The following is a 16,743-nucleotide window of genomic DNA, read 5'->3' on the forward strand; positions in this document are numbered from 1 at the left end:
AAGAGGGTCTTCCAGGATGAGATAACAGAGAGACATTCAGAAACGTAGGTTTGTATGGCAGGTGTAAGGTCAGGGATTGAAAAGTAAATGGTGGTGTTGTCAGCATAGAGGTGATATTTAAACCTAAGAGATGTTATTAGGTCACCTAGAGAGAGTGTGTACAGAGAAAAGAGAAGAGTGTGGTCCACAGAGGCAAATGCTTCAGAGAGGTGGAGTAATAGGAGCAGAGTGTGATGACCTCTGTCTTGGGCAGCATGTAGTTCATGAGTTATTTTAGTGAGAATTGTCTCCGTGGAGGGAGCAGTGCAGAAGTCAGATTGTAGAGGGTTAAGGAGAGAATGGGTGTGAGAAAATGGAGCAAGCAGGAGAATGCAAGACAAGTTCAGTAGTTAGAAAGAGAGGTAGGGTCAAACTTGCTATTTTTGAGTCATGGTATAACTATTACATGTTTGAAGGAGAATGGAAATGTAGCAGATTAGAGGGAGAAGAGGAGATCAACAGTGATGGTGACACTCTTTTGAGGCAGTCGAAAAAGAGTTAAGGAAAGCAGGTAGAGAGTTGGAAGCAAAGTAGGATAGGAGGAAAAAGAGGGAATGTTCTGGTGTATGGATTCAACCTCTTTCTTAAAAATAGTCAGCAAAAGTCCTGAGGTGAGATGAAGGAAGAATTTGTGTGGGGTAGACTTATGAGTGTTGATTAATGGAAAGAAATAGGTTTGTGTAGCTTGAGAAAGGACAGAATTGCAACAGAATAGCATAAATTTGTAGTGAATTAAATCAGTGAAACTATGAAAGTTCATACAGAAGGCATTAAAGAGAACTGAGTGGAGGGAGATAGCATGAGCGTGTGGCGTTATTTGTGTGTTAAGAAGTTATATGAACCTCAGCTATATAAAAGCCCGTTGGTTAATTTTTGAAAGGTCATAAAAAATGTAGTTCTTAGGGCTCTGGATAAAGCTCCATGTATTTAAACTTTAAGCAAAAGTTCCAATCCAATAATAATTATTTTTCAGGAGGAAGCCGTGGTGTACCGTATCTTATCTTTTCAGGGTCAATTGGCGAAACGCCCAGAAACAAAATGGCTCTTTGCCCAGAAACAAGTCTTATAGAAAATATTTTTTCTTTAGTCAGATGAATATGCAGAGTGTCTTTAAAATGATAAAGCTGACCGTGTGCTCAGCACTGTGCAAAGAGATTATATAAAGCAAGACATTAGTGTGAAGTCTTATACAAAATCATTTGTCTATTAACTGAATATGTGATATATTTTATAACTTTTAACCATTTATTTTTCCATAGGTGTACAATTTTATTATAAGCAGTAGTTATTGTTAAAATATTTGTAGAATGTTTTGCCAAAGTGGTGCATTGGGAGTCACCTCTCATTTTTGGATATGTTCTAGGTATAGAGTTAAAGGACAGGTGATACATAGTTACAAATACAATTACATAAGTGAGCAGGGTATATATTATATGCAAGGCATTTCACATTTTAGCAGAATAGTTACAATGGAGTGTTTGGGGTGGAGGCCTGACTGGAATTGGCTAGGGGTATTTGTCTTAGTATAGTAATTGTTTAATTGGGAGTGAACACATTTTTGTCCATGACTTTGGATAGTAGTGTATTGCAATGTATGACTTATATATATAGCGTCAATAATGTTCTCAGCACTTCATAAAGAATACAGTAGAGGGAATTATGATAGAATAGTAAGTGCAGCAAAATCAGACAATAGGAAAGGAAATCCCTGCCCTTAAGAGCTTACAATCTAAGGTTTAAGGGAAATTTACAGAGATAGCAGGTGAGGGAATAAGTGCTGTAGATGGCAGTGCTTGGCCACAATGGGTGTGGTAGGAGTGACTGTGTGTGAAATAATAGCCATGAGTGCAGGCTATTGGGATGTTTAATTTGTGGGGCAAGTTTTAAGGTTAGTTAGTATTTTATGAAAAGGTTGATACCATTTGCATCGGAGGAGATGATAGTGAGGCATGAATGAGAGCAAGTGTGTATTGGGAGAAGAGATATTGGTCTGTAGTTTGAGACAGTGTTTTTGTCCCCACTTTTGAAGATTGGGACAGCTCTGGTAGTTTTCCACGTCTTAGGGATATGGCCTGTAGACAGGATAGAGTTGATTATGGAAGCAATTGGTTTGACAATGACTGAGGCCCAAAGCCTTAGGAACTTAGATTGTAGTACAGTAAAGTCCACATTAGCTGCTTAGTTTTAAATATGAGGAGCATTAATAGGAGATACCTCTGTCTATATGCGGATGTTAAGACAGTAGTCAGTAGTTCAAAAGAACAAATTAAGGACCATCTATTGGTAATAAAACAATTAATAAGTATTGTATGCCACTAATATATTTTTTGAGTCTCTCTAGGCATAAGGTATGATAAAAGTGCACCTACACGAGACGAAGTTAAAGGTCAAGTAGTTCCTAAACGAGCATGCTCTTCATCCCAGATGAAAGGGCCCATACTAACCACCAATACAGCAATTAAAGTGGCAGAGTTCTTTCCCTGGACCCAAAGTACAGTAAAGCTCATTCCAGCTCCACCAAAGACCAAAGTCATCTAAAGCACAGCCGCATCAAGTTAACGTCTTGCCGAGTCAAAACTCTAACCGTTAACCAACGAGGAAAATAAGATACCAGGCAGAGGCCTGGTCTTATCAGGAACATTTCATTTTTTCAAAGACTCAAAACATTTTATTTTTCAGAGACTCAATATTTTTATTCTTTAGAGTGTGTTTAAGTTAGAAATTTAAGGTGTATGTACAATTGAGCCTTGATGGGAGGATTGGTTTCCTGGAAGCGTGGCTTGTGAAAGCTCTTGTATGTGTTTTGGCAGTACTCATCACTCTCTATGTATGTGTCATGTGCAGCAAAACTTTGATCCAGAAGTGTGTTGCACCTCCACCGAGAGGAGGGGGTCACCCAGGGGGTGTGTCAGCCACAAGGATAGGATCATAAGTCAGCCATGTTGACCATCGCAGACATTGTCTGTTCTGATATTCAGAGTGAATGATGTATACAATGCGTGCAGAGGTGAGGATCATGCATTTCGCTTCCACAGATACCAAACCCCTTCAATTCTCAGTAATAGCTGAAAATATATGATGATAGAGATAGATGCAATTTCCTTTATCTAGCAACTGCATATCCAAAGAAAGGTTGCTTGCATAAAATAAGGTTTTTAGTATTATGTGTATAATTTCTGTATTTTCCAATTTTTTAAGGGAACCTCTTTAAAGGGTGTATCACACACTAGGAACAAGAATCAATTTATGGGTCAAGTGTCTCCACCAAACAATGAAACCTGTGTAAAAATGTATGTTCAGTCAGATAACAATTTACAGGAAGGATGTGGCCTTAATTTTGCAGTTTTTAATTTCATCATTAAACCAAGAACAGGTTCAGATCAGGCTTATGGCCTTACAAAACAGAATGGCTTTAGATTACATTTTAGCATCAAAAGGAGGTGTATGTGCCCTAATTAAAGAACAATGTTGTGTTTTCATCCAAGATCAGAGTGGCTAGGTACAACATGAGTTAGATAAGATAGGAGAAATTCAAGAAAGACTTAGGAAGGAAGGTGACACAGACTGGGACCTTTTGGGGCTGACTGGATAGGTGGGATCACTAGGAGCGAAATTTTTGAATGCGGTAATGTGTGTGAGTGTGATACCCGTTGTCATCTATGTTTGTGTTACGTTTGTCAAAGCCATGATCCACAAATATGCAACCCCCTCTGCAGACATGATGCCATTGTTTGCTGAACCAATCTACAGCAGTCCCTTGAAGACAGAAGATGCCAAGTACAATGTTCTAACTCCGGAAAAGAATTTGGCTATAACGCCATACTACGAGACTATGACTACATTTGGCAGGCACCCTCGTGCACTGTCCTACACCCTCAAGCAGCATTATGAGATGATGGAGCACCCTTGTGCCTCCCAACGTGTTTCTGGACTAACATCATACCAATAATTCTAAAAAAAACAATGTTTTAAAGAATCAGAGGAGGGACTGACAAAGATGAGATATTAGGGGGTCTGGCATAACAACATAACAGCATTTAGGATGAAGCCATTTTGTGTGAATATTTCAATCCGCCATCTTGTCTTGTCTTTGTGAGTCTAATTTCTGTGTTTCATTTCTGTATAAACAAATGTGTGAAGCAGAGAATGGTATGTTTTCGCTCTTATTGACTCTTCCTCATCCAATCAGCTTCAAATTGAAAGTGTAAACAGGCTAAAAGTTATGAGAACCCATGAGATAAGCTTAGATTCTTGCAGTAGAATTTATTCTCATAACATATTGCTAGGCGACAGAATAAGCACATCCCATTTAACCCCAGAATGGTTTCTAGCTGACAGGTAGTTATACAATATTATTATGTATTACAAAATGACATCAGCTTTAGTATTGTTATGTATTACAAAATGAGGTAATGTTTAGTGACGTGCAAGCCCCCCCATAAAGGGGTGGAGGTTTAGGATTTAGGGTATAAATATATGGCATATCGTGTTATTATTTAGAGAGCTTTTGTTTTGAAGCTGTCTCCGTTGTGCACTTGACTTGAATAAATTCACGTGTTATTCTGTTTCAAAATAACCTCACACTGTGTTTTTTATTTACGCTTTCCACAGATGGCGCAATCCGAAGTAGGGACTCAATATCATCGGAATCGAGCACCCGGATGAAACACTCCTCCATCACTCAAACCTGAGCTCACATATGAATCAAGGTAAGGCGACCTGCATTTTTTAGACAAACAGCCTGATTAAATAGTTTTGAGTGGTGCGGGGAGCTGATTTTTGAACGGTGTCTTATCTGATGTGACGAGTAAGAATCCCTAGCAGTTTCACGTGAATTTATTATTCTCTGTTCCTGTATTCATTTTAAAGTGTAAGAGTTGTTAAGAGTTGTTAGGGGCTAAGGTAAGAGTCCCATTAAAGGTTTTGGTGTTTTGGTGATGAAAGTGAGTGTTTTTGTGCTTAAAGGGATTGTTTTCAGACCGTCCTGGGTTGTGATAAATATTTTTGTTGTCTGAGCAGGAAGGGTCCCTGTTTGTACATTTGCTCTGTTTTTGTCATTTACTTACCAAGTGAGTTCATGGATATCTGGTTAGAAAGTCTTATCTGTATCCATGTTATAAAAGTATAAGGTTTATCAGGACTGGGTTGGACCCGCTGAAGTGATTCAAGTTTTTCTTTGGTATAGTTATAATGAGAAAATGTGATTGGGGAACAGTCTCGTGACAGGTCCTTATCTGCATATTTACACTATTCAGAACAATAACATGCCAAAAGAGTTGTACGTAATCAGCTTGCGTTGATTATTGTAACGCTAAATTGTACAGGTCAATTAACAGTTGATTGCTGTAGCCGAAGTATTGTACAGGTCAATTAAATTTGATTTCTGTAACCGAAGAAGTATTGTACAGGTCAATTAAATTTGATTTCTGTAACAGGGGAATAATGGGAAACCAAAAATTCTCAAAGGATTGTGTGTCTGCAGACGAAAATAATAAAGAATGAATACAGAGAACGAAAAGAGACAATATAAATATTTTGTTGGCCAGTGAATGGCACTGTTTTTGTTTGTACTATTATCAACTAATTGCGCAGATGTTTAAATGAAAGAGGGGTCTTTTTCTGTGGGATTGATAAGCTCAGGGAGCGCCGTCTCGTGTGTTTTTGAATCCCACAGGGAAACATACCTTACATTAATATGGGACAAAAGAATTCTGTTGAGGGACAGAAGGGTCCCGCTGTATTAATTTTTACCATTGCCAGGACAGAAGTTAATATAATAACAAGTGAAAAAGAAAGTGAATAGGAAAGAAATAGCAAGTGAATTTGCCGATAGATAATTAAGGCATATGTGGTGTTGAGGAAGTAGATATTGAGGGTTATTTTTATGACAGGTTTATATGCAAAAAAAATTGGGATAAAATTAGAGACTGTGTGTATATTGTTTGGAAGGGACAGAAAGTGTTATAAGTGTAAAAAGGTAGGACATGTTGCCAGTAATTGCAGAGCAGCCCTAAGAGAGAGAGTAGAAGAAAAAGAATGGAATTGAAAAGATTTGTTCGTACTGGCCACACGAATAGGTCTTTTGAACCAGAAAATATTCTTTTTCCTTCTGTTCTAATGGCAACTAGAAAGAGAATAAAAGCAGGTTATTTATATGAGAAGCTGATTCGCTGTGTAGGAGAGAAGTTTGTGTCTATGTTCTTTGGGTGTCTGTATTGTGTGTGTTCTGTATTGTGTGTAACCAGTAAAAACACATGGAATATTTTGTGTTTAAAAATATGGGTAAAAGCTCATAAGCATTGTTTGAAGTATATATTGTATTGTATGTTTTCATGTATAGAACGCCATTAATAGGCTCAGCGCTTCACAGGAGTGGTTCATGTCGTAATGATATAGTTATCAAATGGTAAAGGTAAGAGGTCATAGAATAAGTGATCCAGACAGAAAAGTAAAAGTTGAGCAAAGAGAAGTCACTGCTCTGAGGAGCTTACAATCTACTTGGTAGGTAGGGAGAGCATACAGAAACAGTAGGACTTGATTAGAAACCAGGAGAGGAATTTCAGGAGGGGAAACGCAGAATCAGAGTTTAAAGAGTAGAGTAATTCTCGCAGCAGCGTTTGGGATAGATAGTAGGGAAGACAGGTGAAAGTCAGGAAGCTGGGATAGCAGGGGATTACAGTAATCAAGAGGGGAGAGAATGAGGGTCTGAATCAGAGTTTTTAATAGTTGAGCAACAGAGGAACAGTTGTATCTTTGTGATCTTGTGGAGGAAAAAGCGACAGTTATAGAAATGTTTTGAATGAGAGAGGAGTTGGGAGTGACCCCTAAGCAGCATGCTTGAGCTACTGGATGGAAGATTCAAGAGTAATGTGGAAGGAGATAATAGGGTCAGGTTTGGGAGGAAGTATGAGGAACTCTGTTTTTGCCATGTTAAATTTAAGGCGAAAGAGGGTCTTCCAGGATGAGATAACAGAGAGACATTCAGAAACGTAGGTTTGTATGGCAGGTGTAAGGTCAGGGATTGAAAAGTAAATGGTGGTGTTGTCAGCATAGAGGTGATATTTAAACCTAAGAGATGTTATTAGGTCACCTAGAGAGAGTGTGTACAGAGAAAAGAGAAGAGTGTGGTCCACAGAGGCAAATGCTTCAGAGAGGTGGAGTAATAGGAGCAGAGTGTGATGACCTCTGTCTTGGGCAGCATGTAGTTCATGAGTTATTTTAGTGAGAATTGTCTCCGTGGAGGGAGCAGTGCAGAAGTCAGATTGTAGAGGGTTAAGGAGAGAATGGGTGTGAGAAAATGGAGCAAGCAGGAGAATGCAAGACAAGTTCAGTAGTTAGAAAGAGAGGTAGGGTCAAACTTGCTATTTTTGAGTCATGGTATAACTATTACATGTTTGAAGGAGAATGGAAATGTAGCAGATTAGAGGGAGAAGAGGAGATCAACAGTGATGGTGACACTCTTTTGAGGCAGTCGAAAAAGAGTTAAGGAAAGCAGGTAGAGAGTTGGAAGCAAAGTAGGATAGGAGGAAAAAGAGGGAATGTTCTGGTGTATGGATTCAACTTCTTTCTTAAAAATAGTCAGCAAAAGTCCTGAGGTGAGATGAAGGAAGAATTTGTGTGGGGTAGACTTATGAGTGTTGATTAATGGAAAGAAATAGGTTTGTGTAGCTTGAGAAAGGACAGAATTGCAACAGAATAGCATAAATTTGTAGTGAATTAAATCAGTGAAACTATGAAAGTTCATACAGAAGGCATTAAAGAGAACTGAGTGGAGGGAGATAGCATGAGCGTGTGGCGTTATTTGTGTGTTAAGAAGTTATATGAACCTCAGCTATATAAAAGCCCGTTGGTTAATTTTTGAAAGGTCATAAAAAATGTAGTTCTTAGGGCTCTGGATAAAGCTCCATGTATTTAAACTTTAAGCAAAAGTTCCAATCCAATAATAATTATTTTTCAGGAGGAAGCCGTGGTGTACCGTATCTTATCTTTTCAGGGTCAATTGGCGAAACGCCCAGAAACAAAATGGCTCTTTGCCCAGAAACAAGTCTTATAGAAAATATTTTTTCTTTAGTCAGATGAATATGCAGAGTGTCTTTAAAATGATAAAGCTGACCGTGTGCTCAGCACTGTGCAAAGAGATTATATAAAGCAAGACATTAGTGTGAAGTCTTATACAAAATCATTTGTCTATTAACTGAATATGTGATATATTTTATAACTTTTAACCATTTATTTTTCCATAGGTGTACAATTTTATTATAAGCAGTAGTTATTGTTAAAATATTTGTAGAATGTTTTGCCAAAGTGGTGCATTGGGAGTCACCTCTCATTTTTGGATATGTTCTAGGTATAGAGTTAAAGGACAGGTGATACATAGTTACAAATACAATTACATAAGTGAGCAGGGTATATATTATATGCAAGGCATTTCACATTTTAGCAGAATAGTTACAATGGAGTGTTTGGGGTGGAGGCCTGACTGGAATTGGCTAGGGGTATTTGTCTTAGTATAGTAATTGTTTAATTGGGAGTGAACACATTTTTGTCCATGACTTTGGATAGTAGTGTATTGCAATGTATGACTTATATATATAGCGTCAATAATGTTCTCAGCACTTCATAAAGAATACAGTAGAGGGAATTATGATAGAATAGTAAGTGCAGCAAAATCAGACAATAGGAAAGGAAATCCCTGCCCTTAAGAGCTTACAATCTAAGGTTTAAGGGAAATTTACAGAGATAGCAGGTGAGGGAATAAGTGCTGTAGATGGCAGTGCTTGGCCACAATGGGTGTGGTAGGAGTGACTGTGTGTGAAATAATAGCCATGAGTGCAGGCTATTGGGATGTTTAATTTGTGGGGCAAGTTTTAAGGTTAGTTAGTATTTTATGAAAAGGTTGATACCATTTGCATCGGAGGAGATGATAGTGAGGCATGAATGAGAGCAAGTGTGTATTGGGAGAAGAGATATTGGTCTGTAGTTTGAGACAGTGTTTTTGTCCCCACTTTTGAAGATTGGGACAGCTCTGGTAGTTTTCCACGTCTTAGGGATATGGCCTGTAGACAGGATAGAGTTGATTATGGAAGCAATTGGTTTGACAATGACTGAGGCCCAAAGCCTTAGGAACTTAGATTGTAGTACAGTAAAGTCCACATTAGCTGCTTAGTTTTAAATATGAGGAGCATTAATAGGAGATACCTCTGTCTATATGCGGATGTTAAGACAGTAGTCAGTAGTTCAAAAGAACAAATTAAGGACCATCTATTGGTAATAAAACAATTAATAAGTATTGTATGCCACTAATATATTTTTTGAGTCTCTCTAGGCATAAGGTATGATAAAAGTGCACCTACACGAGACGAAGTTAAAGGTCAAGTAGTTCCTAAACGAGCATGCTCTTCATCCCAGATGAAAGGGCCCATACTAACCACCAATACAGCAATTAAAGTGGCAGAGTTCTTTCCCTGGACCCAAAGTACAGTAAAGCTCATTCCAGCTCCACCAAAGACCAAAGTCATCTAAAGCACAGCCGCATCAAGTTAACGTCTTGCCGAGTCAAAACTCTAACCGTTAACCAACGAGGAAAATAAGATACCAGGCAGAGGCCTGGTCTTATCAGGAACATTTCATTTTTTCAAAGACTCAAAACATTTTATTTTTCAGAGACTCAATATTTTTATTCTTTAGAGTGTGTTTAAGTTAGAAATTTAAGGTGTATGTACAATTGAGCCTTGATGGGAGGATTGGTTTCCTGGAAGCGTGGCTTGTGAAAGCTCTTGTATGTGTTTTGGCAGTACTCATCACTCTCTATGTATGTGTCATGTGCAGCAAAACTTTGATCCAGAAGTGTGTTGCACCTCCACCGAGAGGAGGGGGTCACCCAGGGGGTGTGTCAGCCACAAGGATAGGATCATAAGTCAGCCATGTTGACCATCGCAGACATTGTCTGTTCTGATATTCAGAGTGAATGATGTATACAATGCGTGCAGAGGTGAGGATCATGCATTTCGCTTCCACAGATACCAAACCCCTTCAATTCTCAGTAATAGCTGAAAATATATGATGATAGAGATAGATGCAATTTCCTTTATCTAGCAACTGCATATCCAAAGAAAGGTTGCTTGCATAAAATAAGGTTTTTAGTATTATGTGTATAATTTCTGTATTTTCCAATTTTTTAAGGGAACCTCTTTAAAGGGTGTATCACACACTAGGAACAAGAATCAATTTATGGGTCAAGTGTCTCCACCAAACAATGAAACCTGTGTAAAAATGTATGTTCAGTCAGATAACAATTTACAGGAAGGATGTGGCCTTAATTTTGCAGTTTTTAATTTCATCATTAAACCAAGAACAGGTTCAGATCAGGCTTATGGCCTTACAAAACAGAATGGCTTTAGATTACATTTTAGCATCAAAAGGAGGTGTATGTGCCCTAATTAAAGAACAATGTTGTGTTTTCATCCAAGATCAGAGTGGCTAGGTACAACATGAGTTAGATAAGATAGGAGAAATTCAAGAAAGACTTAGGAAGGAAGGTGACACAGACTGGGACCTTTTGGGGCTGACAGGATAGGTGGGATCACTAGGAGCGAAATTTTTGAATGCGGTAATGTGTGTGAGTGTGATACCCGTTGTCATCTATGTTTGTGTTACGTTTGTCAAAGCCATGATCCACAAATATGCAACCCCCTCTGCAGACATGATGCCATTGTTTGCTGAACCAATCTACAGCAGTCCCTTGAAGACAGAAGATGCCAAGTACAATGTTCTAACTCCGGAAAAGAATTTGGCTATAACGCCATACTACGAGACTATGACTACATTTGGCAGGCACCCTCGTGCACTGTCCTACACCCTCAAGCAGCATTATGAGATGATGGAGCACCCTTGTGCCTCCCAACGTGTTTCTGGACTAACATCATACCAATAATTCTAAAAAAAACAATGTTTTAAAGAATCAGAGGAGGGACTGACAAAGATGAGATATTAGGGGGTCTGGCATAACAACATAACAGCATTTAGGATGAAGCCATTTTGTGTGAATATTTCAATCCGCCATCTTGTCTTGTCTTTGTGAGTCTAATTTCTGTGTTTCATTTCTGTATAAACAAATGTGTGAAGCAGAGAATGGTATGTTTTCGCTCTTATTGACTCTTCCTCATCCAATCAGCTTCAAATTGAAAGTGTAAACAGGCTAAAAGTTATGAGAACCCATGAGATAAGCTTAGATTCTTGCAGTAGAATTTATTCTCATAACATATTGCTAGGCGACAGAATAAGCACATCCCATTTAACCCCAGAATGGTTTCTAGCTGACAGGTAGTTATACAATATTATTATGTATTACAAAATGACATCAGCTTTAGTATTGTTATGTATTACAAAATGAGGTAATGTTTAGTGACGTGCAAGCCCCCCCATAAAGGGGTGGAGCTTTAGGATTTAGGGTATAAATATATGGCATATCGTGTTATTATTTAGAGAGCTTTTGTTTTGAAGCTGTCTCCGTTGTGCACTTGACTTGAATAAATTCACGTGTTATTCTGTTTCAAAATAACCTCACACTGTGTTTTTTATTTACGCTTTCCACACTTATATTATTGAGATTATCTGGGTTTTTTGTACATTAACTTATTATTTTAATTCACTATTATACACACCATTTATTATTAATATTTTATTCTATATTCTTTAGAATTAGCGCTACCTATCTGTTTTTTCATGTGTTCTTAACTGTTGCTTTAGTGCCTGCCAAACCAGTTCTATTGGGTTCATATTAGCCAAATCTGGTGAGGTACTTTCCAAGTTCATTCCATTCTGCATTATAAATGCAGCTGAAATGGTATGTGTATGCTCATTGTCATTAAAGAAACGATGCCCAGAAGCAAAGTGTATTGCAATATATAGTATTATAGTGCTGCCTGTGTATATAGTATAATATATAGTGCTGCCTGTATAATAATATCATCTTGGAAGAACAATTTGTATACAATCAAATAATTTGACAACTCAACCCAAGACTCATCGAACAATATTTACCAAGTACAGTAACTTTAAACATTATGTAAAAATGTATTTCGTAAAACACATGGCTTTCCTATTCCAGTATTGCACTACAGTACTTACACACTCCACTCAATCCCCTCCGGCATATACTATATATTGTATGTAGCCCTGTTTCCTCCTAAACACAGAGAGCTACTGGTGCTGCCTTTTACCTGTTGGCTCACAGGGGCCTAAGCCTCCACCACGGGGAGCCTGGGGTGATGTACTTACAATCTTGGTGCAGCGCCTCCATCTGACAGGGATCCAACGTAGTGGGAGGAGCACTTCACAGGACCCAAACACAATGATCACACATAGTATAAAATAGAAATACCTTTACTGGCACATAATTATATCTTTGCGCTCTACTAATGACTACTAAGAATACAACTACCCTCATGCCTCGCACAGCAGTACACCCCCACACACCGTGTCCACAGGATTATATGAGGTCCTTGGGCACTCTACCACCGTAGTGTCCACAAGTTATAGCCCCCACCCTTGTCCTGTGGTCAGCGCTGCCACTATGATGTATGTACTTTGTTGGTGTACTTTAAATGATATAGGTACCTGCCGGGTGCTCCAGCACCCGGGCGCGCCAATTGTACTACAAGGCATCCGCCAATCCAGCGATATCCTCCTCGACGAGCCCACCTCCGCGTGGGGTGGTGTCCCGTTGATTTGTCCCACCTTGAAGACAGTCTCTGTTTCAGCAAAGATGATCTGGTCCCAGACCACACGTATCAGATATGCGCAGTGTGCAGCTGTGTCCCTGATATACTTAATAACTAATGGGGCAAGGTCCCTACCTAAGGGCCTGTCCCTGTAGCTGCCACAAGATAATTGGCGGAGTCAGGCCTTGCTGGGGCCTAGGGGAAATCTGGCCTAGTGCAGAGGGTCATAGACCCCTGCACACATACCTCCTACCCCTATCTTGTCCCAGCACCAACTGACTCTTCCTTTTTCATTACGCAAAATAGTATCTCCTCCTGCAGGAGACATGGCCGCGCGATTGGCTCCCTGGCATCATGTGGTACTCTTGACCCTAACTACAATGGGGCTTGTAGTCCCCGTGGAGCCTATTCCTCTGTACCACTCCTTGTACTCTCCTCCACACCACTCCTCACATTCCTACCACCACTCCTCCTCACACTCCAACCACCAGTCCTTCCGCTCCTCACTCTTCCTCATACTCCTCTGCTCCTCATACTCCTCCGCTCCTCACTATAACGATGATCGTCTACAATAGGAAGTAGAACCGCAGAGCTAAGGTGGTATATGATCACGACCATAGCCAGGAGACAGTCCTGTTAGAGTAAATTGTTGTCGAGGTGCACGCAGAGGTCAAGGCGGGTGGTACAGATGGAAGGTCAGGATAACAGGCTTTGGTCAAGGCAGGGGCCCATCTCGCAGCTGACAACGAGTTAGCTTAGCGGCCAATGCGATACCTCGCTTTAGGTGAAGGATTCTTAGACATGTGTCAGCAGTCCATTGGCGTTAATGTAGATTCATTTGCGCAGGCAATTATCGCACGGTTTGTTAATGTTCCTTCAGACCGGGTTTGGAAGGTTTTGGCGGATCTGACAGTCCATTGGTGGAGGCTAGTTAGGGTAAGTGAAGGGTAACCTTGCGAGGTGAGGCACAGTTGAGATTATGCCTGGTGTTGGCATGTCTGGCTCATGGTGCTTTCAATACCAGGAGCTCATCTTACAACTGATGTTGTCTCAGCTGAGAGGCTAGGACTTTGGATGTCCTGGCTAGCAGGTCATGATTTAAGCATCATTGACCTTACTGTTTCTGTGGATGGAGCACTCTGGCAGGGTTATCACCTCCCCATTGCTTTAATTGGATAAAAGCCATGGCAATTGTACCTCCAGACCTTTGTGCGTTATTTGCGGGGTGTTTCGGGGAGGGGTTGGGAAAGCAGCATCACCGGCACTGAAGAAAGCATTGAGCCCCAGGTAAAGTGTGGCATGACCACAAGGCCCAAGCTCTCCACTCCTGCCCAGACACTCCGAGGAGAGTGGGGTGCAGTCGGGTAGTAGGGGTCATAGACAAGCAGTGAGGGGCGGTCCCGCATCCCTTACTGTGTTTTTCCCACCCTCCCCTGTTTGTTAAATTCTGTTTTGTGTGCGTTATACTTGTATTAAATATATTTAATTTTTAGGTGTCTGTTGGGGTTAGGCTGCTCTATCGTGGTGGCTGATTGGGGGGTAAGTGCAGGGTAACCTTGCCCGACAGGTCTCGATGCCTGGTGGTGGCATAGTTGGTGAGTAGGCAGGGCTCATTGTGCTTTGAGTACGTGGGACCCATCTCGCGGCTAATGTAGGGTCAGCTGAGAGACTGGGACTATGGACGGTTATGGCTAGTGGGCCATGATTTATGTGTTATTGGCCTTATCTGTGGGTGGAGCACTCTGGCAGGGTTAGCACCTCCACATTGCTGTATTTGAATAAAAGCCGCGACCATTGTATCTCCAGACCTTTGTGTGTGTGCTTTATTTGCAGGATGTTTTGAGGAGGGATTGGGGAGGCAGCATCACAGGCTCTTAGGTCAAGGAGAGAGAGAGAAGGGGTAGAGAGAAAGAGAAGGGGGGAGAGAGAGAGAAGGGGGGAGAAAGAGAAGGCGAGGAGGGGGTGAGAAGGGGAGAGAGGAGATGGGGAGTGAGAATGAGAGAGAAGGGTAGGAGAGAGCACAGAGGGGAGAGTGAGAGCAGAGAGGGGAGAGAGAAAGGGGAATGAGGGAGAGAAGGGTTGTGAGTGAGTGAGTGAGTGAGAGAGAAGGGTTGAGTGAGTGAGAGAGAAGGGTTGAGTGAGGGAGAGAAAAAGGGGAGTGAGTGTTAAAGAAGGGGGAGAGAGAGAAGGGGAGTGAGAGAGAGAGAAGGATGGAAGAGAGAGAAAAGGGTGGGAGAGGGAGAGAGAAGAGTAGGAGAGGGAGAGAAAATAAACATTTACTTATGCAAGCTTATTTTATTGCTTAGGTGGCATACTCAATCAAAACATGTACAGTGGGAATTGTATTTCTGCAATATGATTTTTAATATTGCTTCTGTCTTGTCAAGCATTACGAGACCTTATTTGAAGTCAGATCAAGTCAAGTAAAACCTGTTTTAGTACTTCTGTCAGCATATTTTCACAATCTAATGGTATAACAACACTTAATAAACCAGGTGTGATGGTGAGGGGGTACCCAGGCCATTAATAAAGGTATTTGGACCGGCTGGGTGCCCATGAGCCATATTGGGAAAATGTAGATTGTCAGCTCTGCAGCCCAGTAATGGCAAAAACACTATGCATTCAATAAACATGTATGTGTGTCTCCCACATAATTTCTGCAGCCAGAATTTCTCAGGATATTCCATGCTATAGACACCGCAACAGCAGCGGGTCAACAGCGATGGTGCTCACCGGAACAGGAGTGTGGATCTCCAGATCCACCCTGGCAGATGAATCTCCACCAGCAGCTCTGGAGGAATTGTCATAGCAGCATTGGAAAAAGTACTGGCCGTTACTTCTGTGGCCAATGCACCCACGTTGAGTTGCTGGGCTGATGCACCCGCATTGAGCTGCTCAGCTGATGCCCCCACGTTGAGCTACTGGCCTGATGCACCTGTGTTGCGGGCCTGTTCCTTCACCATCAAGGAGTGCGAGAAGGTTCATTTCTCCCCGGCCACCTCAGAGACAGGTAAGTCCCACTTAAATTTGCAGTATGGAGCAGGACTGGGAAGGCGACTTTCTGTCCCGGCAGCATTCTCCAGCGATTCGGCTCCGGAGACGGAGTAGTGATCCCCGCAGTAAGTTATGGTGGGAGCACCTGGCACGGGGTGGAACAGTTCACATATCAAGGCCAGATAACCTTTACCTACGTCCACCGGTAGCCTTTCTACACATAATTATAGTTGTTGAGTCACATTGAGGACATTTTGTTCCAGTCCTGGATAGGTCGTAGTATCGACCTGCCCCAGCGGTTGGAAGTAAGGCACATCGCACTGCTTGCAGTGTGAAGTAACCTCCAGTTCTCCTCCCAGGCAGTCTCATATAGGGCACAGCAGTTGAAGGAAATCCTTTCCATCGATATTAAGCAGCAAGATCCCTCCAGGTAGTCTTTGGGCTGTTTGTTCAGCCATGATTGCAGACGAGGTAGCAGGGACCAAATCAGACACTGTTCTGACTTGGGTAGTCACCACGTGCGTATGTTGTGTGTGATAGATGCATCTGGCTACACCCCACGTGGTGGCAATTAGGTCAGTTTCTCCTCCCCCTTATAGATCCAGGAGTCCCAGACACTGCAGAAAGGGTGCAGATAGGGCTTTGGCGCCAAGCCCCAAATAACTTGCAAAACTGGTGCTTGTATCTTGCAAACTCTGTGCACGGTTCTCCCGATTTTGTCGGGAACCACTCTCAGACCTCAGGATCCTCCTTGGCTGATCCAATTTCAATTTGTGCATGCTGGTAGCTCCTTCTTGGGGGTTCTGGTCCCGGGCCAGACATCCACATATGGCAGCTCCGCATGCACTAATACGACAGTAGTTGAGGTCACACTGGACCCCAATCTTGGAGCTCTAGTCGGTCAGTCATCCCTGGGCGATCTCCGCGTGCCATCGGCTGATACCATGTTTTTCACACACATCTCAGCCCTGGAACAGTTCCATAAAGG

At 41.4% G+C, this 16,743-nt stretch overlaps 1 protein-coding gene across 2 annotated transcripts in view; it reads left to right on the plus strand.

The window, feature by feature from the left end:
- The window catches only part of LOC142497402 (L-amino-acid oxidase-like), a 64,881-nt gene that overhangs the window by 27,858 nt on the left and 20,280 nt on the right, over positions 1 to 16,743 (plus strand). The window contains exons 1-2 of one of the 2 annotated variants that reach the window (XM_075605147.1): positions 12,514 to 13,358; positions 15,068 to 15,771. The gene's annotated coding sequence lies outside the window, so the exon portion shown is untranslated. Of the gene's footprint in view, positions 1 to 12,513; positions 13,359 to 15,067; positions 15,772 to 16,743 lie in introns of those variants that run through there. The other variant, XM_075605148.1, reaches the window with a different exon arrangement.

The sequence above is a fragment of the Ascaphus truei genome, chromosome 6 (genome assembly GCF_040206685.1).
Source record: "Ascaphus truei isolate aAscTru1 chromosome 6, aAscTru1.hap1, whole genome shotgun sequence".
In the NCBI taxonomy this organism is placed as follows: Eukaryota; Metazoa; Chordata; class Amphibia; order Anura; family Ascaphidae; genus Ascaphus; species Ascaphus truei.